Below are 12,869 nucleotides of genomic sequence, written 5' to 3'. Positions count from 1 at the left end.
CAGGCTGATCTGAGGCTTGGGGTGGTGATGGTGTTGGTGTTGGTGGGATGGACGCTTCAGGCAGCTGTAAGGTAAACTACTGTCCAGGCTGATCTGAGGCTGGGGGTGGTGATGATGTTGGTGTTGGTGGGATGGATGCTTCAGGCAGCTGCAAGGTAAACTACTGTCCAGGCTGATCTGAGGCTGGGGGTGGTGATGGTGTTGGTGTTGGTGGGATGGATGCTTCAGGCAGCTGCAAGGTAAACTACTGTCCAGGCTGATCTGAAGCTGGGGGTGGTGATGGTGTTGGTGGGATGGATGCTTCAGGCAGCTGCAAGGTAAACTACTGTCCAGGCTGGTCTGGGGCTGGGGGTGGTGATGGTGTTGGTGTTGGTGGGAAGGATGCTTCAGGCAGCTGCAAGGTAAACTACTGTCCAGGCTGGTCTGGGGCTGGTGGTGGTGATGGTGTTGGTGGGATGGATGCTTCAGGCAGCTGCAAGGTAAACTACTGTACAGGCTGATCTGAGGCTGGAGGTGGTGAGGGTGTTGGTGTTGGTGGGATGGATGGATGCTTCAGGCAGCTGCAAGGTAAACTACTGTCCAGGCTGGTCTGGGGCTGGGGGTGATGATGATGTTGGTGGGATGGATGCTTCAGGCAGCTGCAAGGTAAACTACTGTCCAGGCTGGTCTGGGGCTGGGGGTGATGATGGTGTTGGTGGGATGGATGTTTAAGGCAGCTGCAAGGTAAACTACTGTCCAGGCTGGTCTGGGGCTGGAGGTGGTGATGGTGTTGGTGGGATGGATGCTTCAGGCAGCTGCAAGGTAAACTACTGTCCAGGCTGATCTGAGGCTTGGGGTGGTGATGGTGTTGGTGTTGGTGGGATGGACGCTTCAGGCAGCTGTAAGGTAAACTACTGTCCAGGCTGATCTGAGGCTGGGGGTGGTGATGATGTTGGTGTTGGTGGGATGGATGCTTCAGGCAGCTGCAAGGTAAACTACTGTCCAGGCTGATCTGAGGCTGGGGGTGGTGATGGTGTTGGTGTTGGTGGGATGGATGCTTCAGGCAGCTGCAAGGTAAACTACTGTCCAGGCTGATCTGAAGCTGGGGGTGGTGATGGTGTTGGTGGGATGGATGCTTCAGGCAGCTGCAAGATAAACTACTGTCCAGGCTGGTCTGGGGCTGGGGGTGGTGATGGTTGTTGGTGTTGGGTCCACAGTCCACCCTCTCTCACTTAACTTTAGGGTTAGTCTTGCAGTGATGGTGGTATGTCCAGTTCCTCCCCTCCCACCTCTCATCTCCAACAATACAGAGGTTAAAGAAGTGAACACAGTTTCCCAGGGTACCCTTCCCATCCCTCTCTCTGTGTTCGGGACAGATTTAGGTCAAGGAGGGGTTGATGGGGAGGTCTGGCTTGCGATGCGAGCGAGCGTGTGGGTGGTTTGATTGCTCCTGCTGTCGTGACGAGCTGGAGAGTCAATGGAAGTGCCGTGACATTCCACTGTGTAGTGGCACTTAAAAAAAAAAATGTATTTGTATTTATTTATTTTCAGGAAGCAGAGGCTATGTTCCAACTGTTCACTGAGTTTGATCTGAATATTTCATGAAGCAAACTCCTAAAAAGGTTGTACTGTGTTTTCCTTTCCCCCTGCCATTCAAGGCAGGCCGGTGCTGTAATATTTTATTCGTGGAATTAGGGTGGGATTGATTATGTATTAACGCTATCTTATTACCTGTCTACCGCCCTTACCACTCACCTTGTACTCACCAACTATTTTCACCTGACATTATCAAAATATGATGTAACATAAACACTAGCTACAGTATTCATTTGGTTTCTTTTCTCCTGATGAGCCATGTGACTCTCCTAGGCTCTTCAGACACTCTATGTTCAGATAACTGTGTGGAACATCTATTAAATAATCCATCCCCTCCTTTCCTCCTCTCCTCATAACTTCCATCTTTTCTCTCCGTTATTCGATTTTCTAAGAGAGCAGTTGTCCATCACTCTTGAATTTACATTAGCTTTTGCTAGCCAGCTCCCTGATGACAGGAACACATTAGTGAGGATGAGAGAGGAGGAGAGGAGGACATGAGGAGAGGAGGACATGAGGAGAGGAGGAAAGGAGGACATGAGGAAAGGAGGACATGAGGAGAGGAGGATATGAGGAAAGGAGGACATAAAGAGAGGAGGACATGAGGAGAGGAGGACAGGAGGAAAGGAGGACATGAGGAGAGGAGGACAGGAGGACATGAGGAGAGGAGGACAGGAGGAAAGGAGGACATGAGGACAAGAGGACAGGAGGAGAGGAGGCCATGAGGACAGGAGGCCATGAGGACAGGAGGAGAGGAGGACAGGAAGAGAGGAGGACAGGAGGACATAAGGAGAGGAGGACATGAGGAAAGGAGGACATGAGGAGAGGAGGAAAGGAGGACATGAGGAGAGGAGGACAGGAGGAAAGGAGGACATGAGGAGAGGAGGAAAGGAGGACATGAGGAGAGGAGGACAGGAGGAAAGGAGGACATGAGGAGAGGGGGACAGGAGGAAAGAAGGACAGGAGGAGAGGAGGACAGGAGGAAAGGAGGAAAGGAGGACAGGAGGAGAGGAGGACAGGGGGAAAGGAGGACATGAGGACAGGAGGAGAGGAGGACATGAGGAGAGGAGGACATGAGGACAGGAGGACATGAGGACATGAGGAAAGGAGGATATGAGGACAGGAGGATATGAGGATATGAGGACAATAGGACATGAGGATATGAGGACAGGAGGACAGGAGGAGAGGAGGACAGGAGGACAATAGGACAGGAGGACAGGAGGAGAGGAGGACATGAGGACAGGAGGAGAGGAGGACAGGAGTAATAAGAAAGGAAGCCAGCCTCTACTGTCCAATGATTCAGTGGATTCTGAAACCCATGATGTAATCAGGCACTGTCTGCTGTCTCTCTCTCAATTCAATTTAAATGTCTCTCTCTCTCTCGCTCTCTCTCTCTCCTCTCTCTGTTTCTGTTTATCTCTTTATCATCTCTACTGCTTCATATTAATTTAAGATTTGTTAACCTATGTCTTTGTTATTCCATCATTCATCTTGTCAGTATTATGTCTTTCTGTGTTATCTCTGTGTTATCTCCATGTTATCTCCATTATATATATGTGTTATTCTGTGTTATCTCTGTGTTATTCTATGTTAGCTCTGTGTTATCGCTGTGTTATTCTGTGCTCTGCTAACAGTATGCCATTCTGTCTTTGTTCTGTGTCTTTGGGTGTCTGTTACAGTACCAATGTATCATAAATTGTACCTTTCTGCAATACATTGCTTATTTACCTCTACTTTGTCTCTGTCATCTCACCCTGCTCCCATGCCAAACTCCTGCAGCAAGCTCCTGTGTAGAGTTGAAATAATGTCATTCTAAAAAGTTTCCCGCACTGCCTGGGTAGGTGTTGCTTAGCTGTGCTGGGTGCATCTGCTGCCCTGGTGTGTCTCTGTCAGTCTGTCCTCTCATCAACCATGCTCCGAACCAGACCCAGACTCCTGCCGCACTCTTCCCATGATCTAAACTGGTCAGGTTGCCAGGTTGTATTTTGGTTATAGAAGGTTGTATAAAGGTTTTTGGGGTAAACAGAGGGGGAGACAGCAGGAAGGGTGGACGACGTGGGAATGTTCAATCTCCCACAACCGATCTCTGGTGGGGAGTAGTATATATGTGACTAGCCAGGAATAGCCACGGTTAGCCAGGGTTAGCCACGGTTAGCCAGGGTTAGCCAGTGTCGTGTCTTTGGCTATGCCGGATTAAGTGATATGACATGCTATTCTAGAAAATCCTTTCTCCGTAATTAATATTACCTGATTGAGCTAATCATGTAAATGTAATTAACTGGAGAGTCGGGGCACCACAAAATAATATTTATAGAGCTGTTATCTTCCGAATAAACTCTTAAAGACTTAGTAATATTTTACATCAATAAAAGTCAATATTAACCATCACCTTAATTCAGTCTCATCTGAAAGTTGTAAATTCTTGGTTATCTTCATGAACCCTGGCTAACAAGTTGAATCAGCAATACAAAATTGGGTTTATTTATTTACTAAATACCTAACTAATCACACAGAATTACATATACAAAGAATAAATCATACCTTGATTACAAATTACGTCATAAAGGAAAACATCCCTAGCGGACGGAACAAATATGACAGCTTGTTACACAAAGGAAAAGGGTCTGGGTTTGAGTGAAAGAGAGGGAAGACCGAGGGACACAGGGAGAAGCTGTGCTATCATAAATAGAGTATCTGATGCATTCTAAATTACCGGCCATTTGGAAAAGGAAAATGCAATAAATATTTACTCTGAGCTGTGCTTCGATAGGTTGGTGGTAGATGGAAGGCCGTGTTGCCAAACCAAGTCCTTTGTCCTTTGAAGAATGTCTCTGGTTGTCAATTGGATATGTTGTAGTAACGTCGTTGTGTGGTAGACGGGATACTCTGTCTGTTCTTTCCTAGCCCACGTTTGCAGCTGCTGTGGCTAACTCAACGGCTAGGAGGTATCACTTCTGTAGTGAATAAGATTTCAAAGTTCATACCATTCGCAGCCAAAGCTCACGCTGAGGTTGGCTTAGTTCTGTAGTTGACATGTTAGTCCTTTTAACGCAGAGGCTGCAGACTTCACGTACTTGGAACACATAGTTACATTTTCGTCAAGGCTTTATATAGTGGAGCGAGAAGGGTATGTTTGAAAAGTTTTAGAACCCACGTCTCTTCACAGGGGCGGGCCACTGATTGAGCAGAGCCCTAACCTTATGAAAACCCCAAATCTCTCATTTGGAAGCTAAAATTACATTTCATCTCTTCACCAATAATTTTATATTCAAACATTTAAATTGAACAATTTAATGTGACTCCGATAACTACAATGTGCAGACTTTCCACTGTAGAGTTTATGTCATCTTATCATTGATGAGAAGGTCTCAGATGACAACCGAACTGACATCATATTCACAAGTACCACCGCATATGTTCAGTTGATCGGATTACCAGAATATAGTTAATTTCCCCCCACCTACTGATGTTCCCAGAATCTCTATGTTAATGTCTCTGTCCTGACTTCTGTAGATCCTTTGTTGTGTTGTGCCTTCTGTCTGTTAGATGTCATGTTGTGTTGGGTTGTATTTGGGTTGAGTTGTGCCCTCTGTCTGTTAGATGTTGTGTTGAGTTAAGCTGAGTTGAGCTGGGTTGTAGTTGTAATGGGTTGTAGTTGGGTTGGGTTGGGTTGAGTTGTGCCCTCTGTCTGTTAGATGTCATGTTGGGTTGTATTGGGTTGAGTTTTGCCCTCTGTCTGTTAGATGTCATTGTTGTGTTGGGTTGTATTGGGTTGGGTTGGGTTGGGTTGTGCCCTCTGTCGGTTAGATGTCATGTTGTATTGGGTTGGGTTGAGTTGTGCCCTCTGTCTGTTAGATGTCATGTTGTGTTGAGTTAAGCTGAGTTGAGCTCGGTTGTAGTTGTAATGGGTTGTAGTTGTGTTGTGCTGTGCTGTAGTTGTGTTGGGTTGTAGTTGTGTTGGGTTATAGTTGGGTTGTAGTTGTGTTGGGTTGTAGTTGTGCTGTAGTTGTGTTGGGTTGTAGTTGTGTTGGGTTGTAGTTGTAATGGGTTGTAGTTGTGTTGGGTTGTAGTTGTGTTGGGTTGTATTGGGATGGGTTGGGTTGTATTGTGTTGAGTTGTGACCTCTGTCTGTTAGATGGCATGTTGTGTTGAGTTGTGTTGGGTTTTAGTTGTGTTGGGTTATAGTTGTGTTGGGTTGTGCTCTCTGTGTGTTTTTGTGTTGTAGTTGTGTTGGGTTGTGCTTTCTGTGTGTTGTGTTGTAGTTGTGTTGGGTTGTGCTCTCTGTGTGTTTTTGTGTTGTAGTTGTGTTGGGTTGTGCTTTCTGTGTGTTGTGTTGTAGTTGTGTTGGGTTGTGCTCTCTGTGTGTTTTTGTGTTGTAGTTGTGTTGGGTTGTGCTTTCTGTGTGTTGTGTTGTAGTTGTGTTGGGTTGTGCTTTCTGTGTCTTGTTTTGCTATATTCTCTGTTGTTGTGTTGTATTTTCTGTGTGTTGTTTTGCTGTATTCTCTGTGTGTTGTTTTGTTGTATTATCTGTGTGTTGTTTTGCTATATTCTCTGTGTGTTGTTTTGCTATATTCTCTGTGTGTTGTTGTGTTGTATTTTCTGTGTGTTGTTTTGCTATATTCTCTGTGTGTTGTTTTGTTGTATTTTCTGTGTGTTGTTTTGCTATATTCTCTGTGTGTTGTTTTGTTGTATTTTCTGTGTGTTGTTTTGCTATATTCTCTGTGTGTTGTTTTGCTATATTCTCTGTGTGTTGTTGTGTTGTATTTTCCGTGTTGTTTTGCTGTATTCTCTGTGTGTTGTTTTGTTGTATTCTCTGTGTGTTGTTTTGCTATATTCTCCGTGTGTTTTGTATTCTCTCTGTGTTGTTGTGTTGTATTTTCTGTGTTGTTTTGCTATATTCTCTGTGTGCTGTTTTGTTGTATTCTCTGTGTGTTGTTTTGTTGTATTCTCGGTGTGTTGTTGTGTTGTATTTTCTGTGTGTTGTTTTGCTATATTCTCTGTGTGTTGTTGTGTTGTATTCTCTGTGTGTTGTTTTGTTGTATTCTCTGTGTGTTGTTTTGCTATATTCTCCGTGTGTTTTGTATTCTCTCTGTGTTGTTGTGTTGTATTTTCTGTGTTGTTTTGCTATATTCTCTGTGTGTTGTTTTGTTGTATTCTCGGTGTGTTGTTGTGTTGTATTTTCTGTGTGTTGTTTTGCTATATTCTCTGTGTGTTGTTTTGCTATATTCTCTGTGTGTTGTTTTGCTATATTCTCTGTGTGTTGTTTTGTTGTATTCTCTGTGTGTTGTTGTGTTGTATTCTCTGTGTGTTGTTTTGTTGTCTTCTCTGTGTTTTGTTTTGCTATATTCTCTGTGTGTTTTGTATTCTCTCTGTGTTGTTGTGTTGTATTTTCTGTGTTGTTTTTCTATATTCTCTGTGTGTTGTTTTGTTGTATTCTCTGTGTGTTGTTTTGTTGTATTCTCGGTGTGTTGTTGTGTTGTATTTTCTCTGTGTTGTTTTGCTATATTCTCTGTGTGTTGTTTTGTTGTATTCTCGGTGTGTTGTTGTGTTGTATTTTCTGTGTGTTGTTTTGCTATATTCTCTGTGTGTTGTTTTGCTATATTCTCTGTGTGTTGTTTTGCTATATTCTCTGTGTGTTGTTTTGTTGTATTCTCTGTGTGTTGTTGTGTTGTATTCTCTGTGTGTTGTTGTGTTGTATTCTCTATGTTTTGTTGTGTTATTCTCTGTGTGTTGTTTTGTTGTATTCTCTGTGTGTTGTTGTGTTGTATTCTCTGTGTGTTGTATTCTCTGTGTGTTGTTGTGTTATATTCTCTGTGTGTTGTGTTGTATTCTCTGTGTGTTGTGTTGTATTCTCTGTGTGTTGTATTATCTGTGTGTTGTTGTGTTGTATTCTCTGTGTTAAGGTCTTGTGTTTAGCCACGGTGCAGAGGCTGCTATAGTCTCTGGTGACAGACAAACTGTTACATAAGTGCACACGGTAGATTTGGTTCTGGCTGCCAAAACTATACCTGTAGGTTACACAACCAGTCCTGCCTGCCCCCAAGGACCATGCCACTATGACGCAGGCTAGAAGCATGGGCAGCTGGTGCTCAGTGGGACTGCCAGACAGGGCTGTGGGAAAACCGCCTGGCTCTGGCTCTCTCTGGCTCTCTGGCTCTCTCTGAAACTCTGGCTCTCTCTGGCTCTCTTGCTCTCTCTGTCTCTCTCTGGCTCTCTCTGGCTCTCTCTGGCTCTCTCTGGCTCTCTCTGGCTCTCTGGCTCTCTCTGGCTCTCTCTGGCTCTCTGGCTCTCTCTGGCTCTCTCTGGCTCTCTCTGAAACTCTGGCTCTCTCTGGCTCTCTGGCTCTCTGGCTCTCTCTGGCTCTCTCTGAAACTCTGGCTCTCTCTGGCTCTCTGGCTCTCTGGCTCTCTGGCTCTCTGGCTCTCTCTGAAATTCTGGCTCTCTCTGGCTCTCTGGCTCTCTGGCTCTCTCTGGCTCTCTGGCTCTCTCTGACTCTCTCATACAATATGTTGCGAATTTTCATAGGAGAACCCTTTGAAGAACCCTTTTCCAGGACACCTACACCACCTGATGTCAGAGGAAGGCCATAAAGATCATCAAGGACAACAACCTCTCTGGCTCTTTCTGGCTCTCTCTGGCTCTCTCTGACTTTCTCTGGCACTCTGGCTCTCTCTGACTCTCTGGCTGAGTAAAGAGAAAATCTATCAGCATAATCATGTGGCTTGTGGCTCACTGGAGTCAGAGAGTGGACGGACGGACGGGTCTGGAGACCAGGGAGGAGTAGCAGCATGTCAAACACATGTCAGCCTTGTTGTTGTACTGAGACAGCCTTGGTCTGGCTCGGAGGACGATGCCAGCCTGGAGAGTGTGTACACTCAAACACACCAGAGTATTATTCAGCCTTGTTGTTGTACTGAGACAGCCTTGGTCTGGCTGGGAGGACGATGCCAGCCTGGAGAGTGTGTACACTCAAACACACCAGAGTATTATTCAGCCTTGTTGTTGTATTGAGACAGCCTTGGTCTGGCTGGGAGGACGATGCCACATATCCCTAAGGATCCCTACGGGTCAAAATTAGTGCACTACGTAGGGAATAGGGTGTCATAGGGCTCTGGTCTGAAGTAGTGCACTATGTAGGGAATAGGGTGTCATAGGGCTCTGGTTTGAAGTAGTGCACTACGTAGGGAATAGGGTGTCATAGGGCTCTGGTCTGAAGTAGTGCACTATGTAGGGAATAGGGTGCTATTTGGGACGCAGGTGGTGCCTTTGTTTTGCATGTTTTAACTGTCATTACTTTTTAAATGATTTTGGGGAGGTTCCACATGGATGTTGTGCAGTAGGCAGTGTAGCTCTTTGTTATTTACCAGTGAGGAGACAGAATGGGACATGACTCATTTAACGATACTGCCTAGTCTCTTATGGAGTACAGGACTGTATAACATGGCCATAGATGACAGATGTGTTACATTTTCACAATGCATAAAATAGATAAGAGAGCAATGATACAGGCTACCCCTTTTTATGTCATTCACCTTGCCCTCTCCTTTAGTTGCATGTTCTCCTTCTTCCTCCCTTCTTCTCCGGGTTATCTCTCTCTCTCTCTCTCTCTCTCTCTCTCTCTCTCTCTCTCTCTCTCTCTCGCTCTCTCTCTCTCTCTCTCTCTGTCTCTCTCTCTCTCTCTCTCTGTCTATCTCTGTCTCTCTGTCTCTGTCTCTCTCTCTCTATCTCTCTCTCTCTCTCTGCCTCTCTCCTCTGTCTCTGTCTCTGTCTATCTCTGTCTCTCTCTCTCTCTCTCTCTCTCTCTCTCTCTCTCTCTCTCTCTCTCTCTGTCTCTGTCTATCTCTGTGTCTCTGTCTCTGTCTCTGTCTCTGTCTCTGTCTATCTCTGTGTCTCTCTCTCTATCTCTCTCTCTCTCTCTCTCTCTCTGTCTCTCTCCTCTCTGTCTCTGTCTATCTCTGTGTCTCTCTCTCTATCTCTCTCTCTCTGTGTCTCGCTCTATCTTTCTCTCTCTCTGTCTCTCTCCTCTCCTCTCTCTCCTCTCTCTCTCTCCTCTCTCTCTCTCTCTCTCTCTCTCTCTCTCTGTCTCTCTCTGTCTCTCTCTCTCTCTCTCTGTCAATTCAATTCAATTCAAGGGCTTTATTGGCATGGGAAACATGTGTTAACATTGCCAAAGCAAGTGAGGTAGATAATATATAAAGTGAATATATAAACAATAACAATTAACAGTAAACATTACACATACAGAAGTTTCAAAACAATAAAGACATTACAAATGTCATATTATATATATTCAGTGTTTTAACAATGTACATATGGTTAAGGTATACAAGGGAAAATATATTAGCATAAATATGGGTTGTATTTACAATGGTGTTTGTTCTTCACTGGTTGCCCTTTTCTCGTGGCAACAGGTCACACATCTTGCTGCTGTGATGGCACACTGTGTCTGCCTACGGCGGCCTTTCTCAATAGCAAGGCTATGCTCACTGAGTCTGTACATAGTCAAATCTTTCCTTAATTTTGGGTCAGTCACAGTGGTCAGGCATTCTGCCACTGTGTACTCTCTGTGTAGGGACAAATAGCATTCTAGTTTGCTCTGTTTTTTTGTAAATTCTTTCCAATGTGTCAAGTAATTATCTTTTTGTTTTCTCATGATTTGGTTGGGTCTAATTGTGCTGATGTCCTGGGGCTCTGTAGGGTGTGTTTGTGTTTGTGAACAGAGCCCCAGGACCAGCTTGCTTAGGGGACTCTTCTCCAGGTTCATCTCTCTGTAGGTGATGGCTTTGTTATGGAAGGTTTGGGAATCGCTTCCTTTTAGGTGGTTATAGAATTTAACGGCTCTTTTCTGGATTTTGATAATTAGTGGGTATCGGCCTAATTCTGCTCTGCATGCATTATTTGGTGTTCTACGTTATACACAGAGGATATTTTTGCAGAATTCTGCGTGCAGTCTCAATTTGGTGTTTGTCCCATTTTGTGAAGTCTTGGTTGGTGAGCGGACCCCAGACCTCACAACCATAGAGGGCAATGGGCTCTATGACTGATTCAAGTATTTTTTTAGCCAAATCCTAATTGGTATGTTGAAATTTATGTTCCTTTTGATGGCATAGAATGCCCTTCTTGCCTTGTCTCTCAGATCGTTCACAGCTTTGTGGAAGTTACCTGTGGTGCTGATGTTTAGGCCAAGGTATGTATCGTTTTTTGTGTGCTCTAGGGCAACAGTGTCTATATGGAATTTGTATTTGTGGTCCTGGTGACTGGACCTTTTTTGGAACACCATTATTTTGGTCTTACTGAGATTTACTGTCAGGGCCCAGGTCTGACAGAATCTGTGCATAAGGTCTAGGTGCTGCTGTAGGCCCTCCTTGGTTGGTGACAGAAGCACCAGATCATCAGCAAATAGCAGACATTTGACTTCGGATTCTGATTCTAGTAGGGTGAGGCCGGGTGCTGCAGACTTTTCTAGTGCCCGCGCCAATTCGTTAATATATATGTTGAAGAGGGTGGGGCTTAAGCTGCATCCCTGTCTCACCCCACGACCTTGTGTGAAGAAATGTGTGTTTTTTGCCAATTTTAACCGCACACTTGTTGTTTGTGTACATGGATTTTATAATGTTGTATGTTTTACCCCCAACACCACTTTCCATCAATTTGTATGGTAGACCCTCATGCCAAATTGAGTCGAAGGCTTTTTTGAAATCAACAAAGCATGAAAAGACTTTTCTGCCTTTTTTTTGGTTTGTTTGGTTGTCAATTAGGGTGTGCAGGGTGAATACATGGTCTGTTGTACGGTAATTTGGTAAAAAGCCAATTTGACATTTGCTCAGTACATTGTTTTCATTGAGGAAATGTACGAGTCTGCTGTTAATGATAATGCAGAGGATTTTCCCAAGGTTTCTGTTGACGCATTTTCCACAGTAGTTATTGGGGTCAAATTTGTCTCCACTTTTGTGGATTGGGGTGATCAGTCCTTGGTTCCAAATATTGGGGAAGATGCCAGAGCTAAGGATGATGTTAAAGAGTTTTAGTATAGCCAATTGGAATTTGTTGTCTGTATGTTTGATCATTTCATTGAGGATACCATCAACACCACAGGCCTTTTGGGTTGGAGGGTTTTTATTTTGTCCTGTAACTCATTCAATGTAATTGGAGAATCCAGTGGGTTCTGGAAGTCTTTAATAGTTGATTCTAAGATCTGTATTTGATCATGTATTTGCTCTCTCTCTCTCTCTCTCTCTCTCTCTCTCTCTCTCTCTCTCTCTGTCTCTCTCTCTCTCCTCTCTCCCTCTCTCTCTCCTGTCTCTCTCTCTCTCTCCTGTCTCTCTCTCTCTCTCTCCTGTCTCTCTCTCTCTAGTCTCTCTCTCTCTCCTGTCTCTCTATCTCTCTGTGTTTCTCTCTCTCTGTCTCTCTCTCTCTGTGTCTCTCTGTGTCTCTCTGTGTCTCTCTGTCTCTCTCTGTCTCTCTCTGTCTCTCTCTGTCTCTCTCTCTGTCTCTCTTTCCTGTCTCTCTCTCTCTCTCTATCTCTCCTGTCTCTCTCCTGTCTCTCTCTCTCTAGCTCTCTCTCTCTCTCTCTCTCTAGCTCTCTCTCTCTCTCTCTCTCTCTCTCTAGCTCTCTCTCTCCCTCTCTCTCTCTAGCTCTCTCTCTCCCTCTCCCTGTTCTAGTAAGCCTGAGGGCCTGAATCATTTATAGAACAAGACATTAAGGATGCAGTATTTTGCACTGTTATATTTGGGACCAGGGATAAACATGGTACAAGCATTAGGGGAAGGAACACATGCAGGCAAGCAGGCCACACGCACACGCACACACACACACACACACGCACGCACACATGCACACACACACAAGCACTCACGCACAAACCCATACACACACACACACATTTACACATTTGCACTTGACTGAGTCATATACAGCACAATGAAATTACTTTAAGCACATGGATATTGGTTGTTGAGTAGGAGGCACATCTGTCAGTGACTTCGTCCCAAATGGCACCCTATTCCCTGTGTAGTGCACTTCTTTAGACCAGAGCCCTAATGTGCCATTTGGGACGTAGGCAGTGTTGGAGGCTTTAATGTGTGACTGTGAGCTCCTGCTGCTAACCAGTAGGGAGACATAATGCCACCAGGTGGGTAGTAGTCAGCCCAGGCTGGTCTCATAGATTAGACGTAATATAGTAAATGAAAATCCAGGACACTCAAATTACGATGATATGTTACGTTTGGCATGGTTACATACAGTACATAAGACAGAAGGTTACTTAATTAAGGCAAAAATGAAAGGAGGGTGGTTG

General features: G+C 44.7%; 1 protein-coding gene across 2 annotated transcripts in view; it reads left to right on the top strand.

Moving 5' to 3' along the window:
- The window catches only part of LOC110505825 (spectrin beta chain, erythrocytic), a 119,089-nt gene that overhangs the window by 25,598 nt on the left and 80,622 nt on the right, over nucleotides 1-12,869 (top strand). The window lies entirely within an intron of this gene.

This window comes from Oncorhynchus mykiss, chromosome 25 (genome assembly GCF_013265735.2).
Source record: "Oncorhynchus mykiss isolate Arlee chromosome 25, USDA_OmykA_1.1, whole genome shotgun sequence".
Lineage (NCBI taxonomy): Eukaryota > Metazoa > Chordata > Actinopteri > Salmoniformes > Salmonidae > Oncorhynchus > Oncorhynchus mykiss.
Note: the sequence above shows the minus strand (reverse complement) of the source record. Positions and strands in the feature narration are given on the sequence as shown.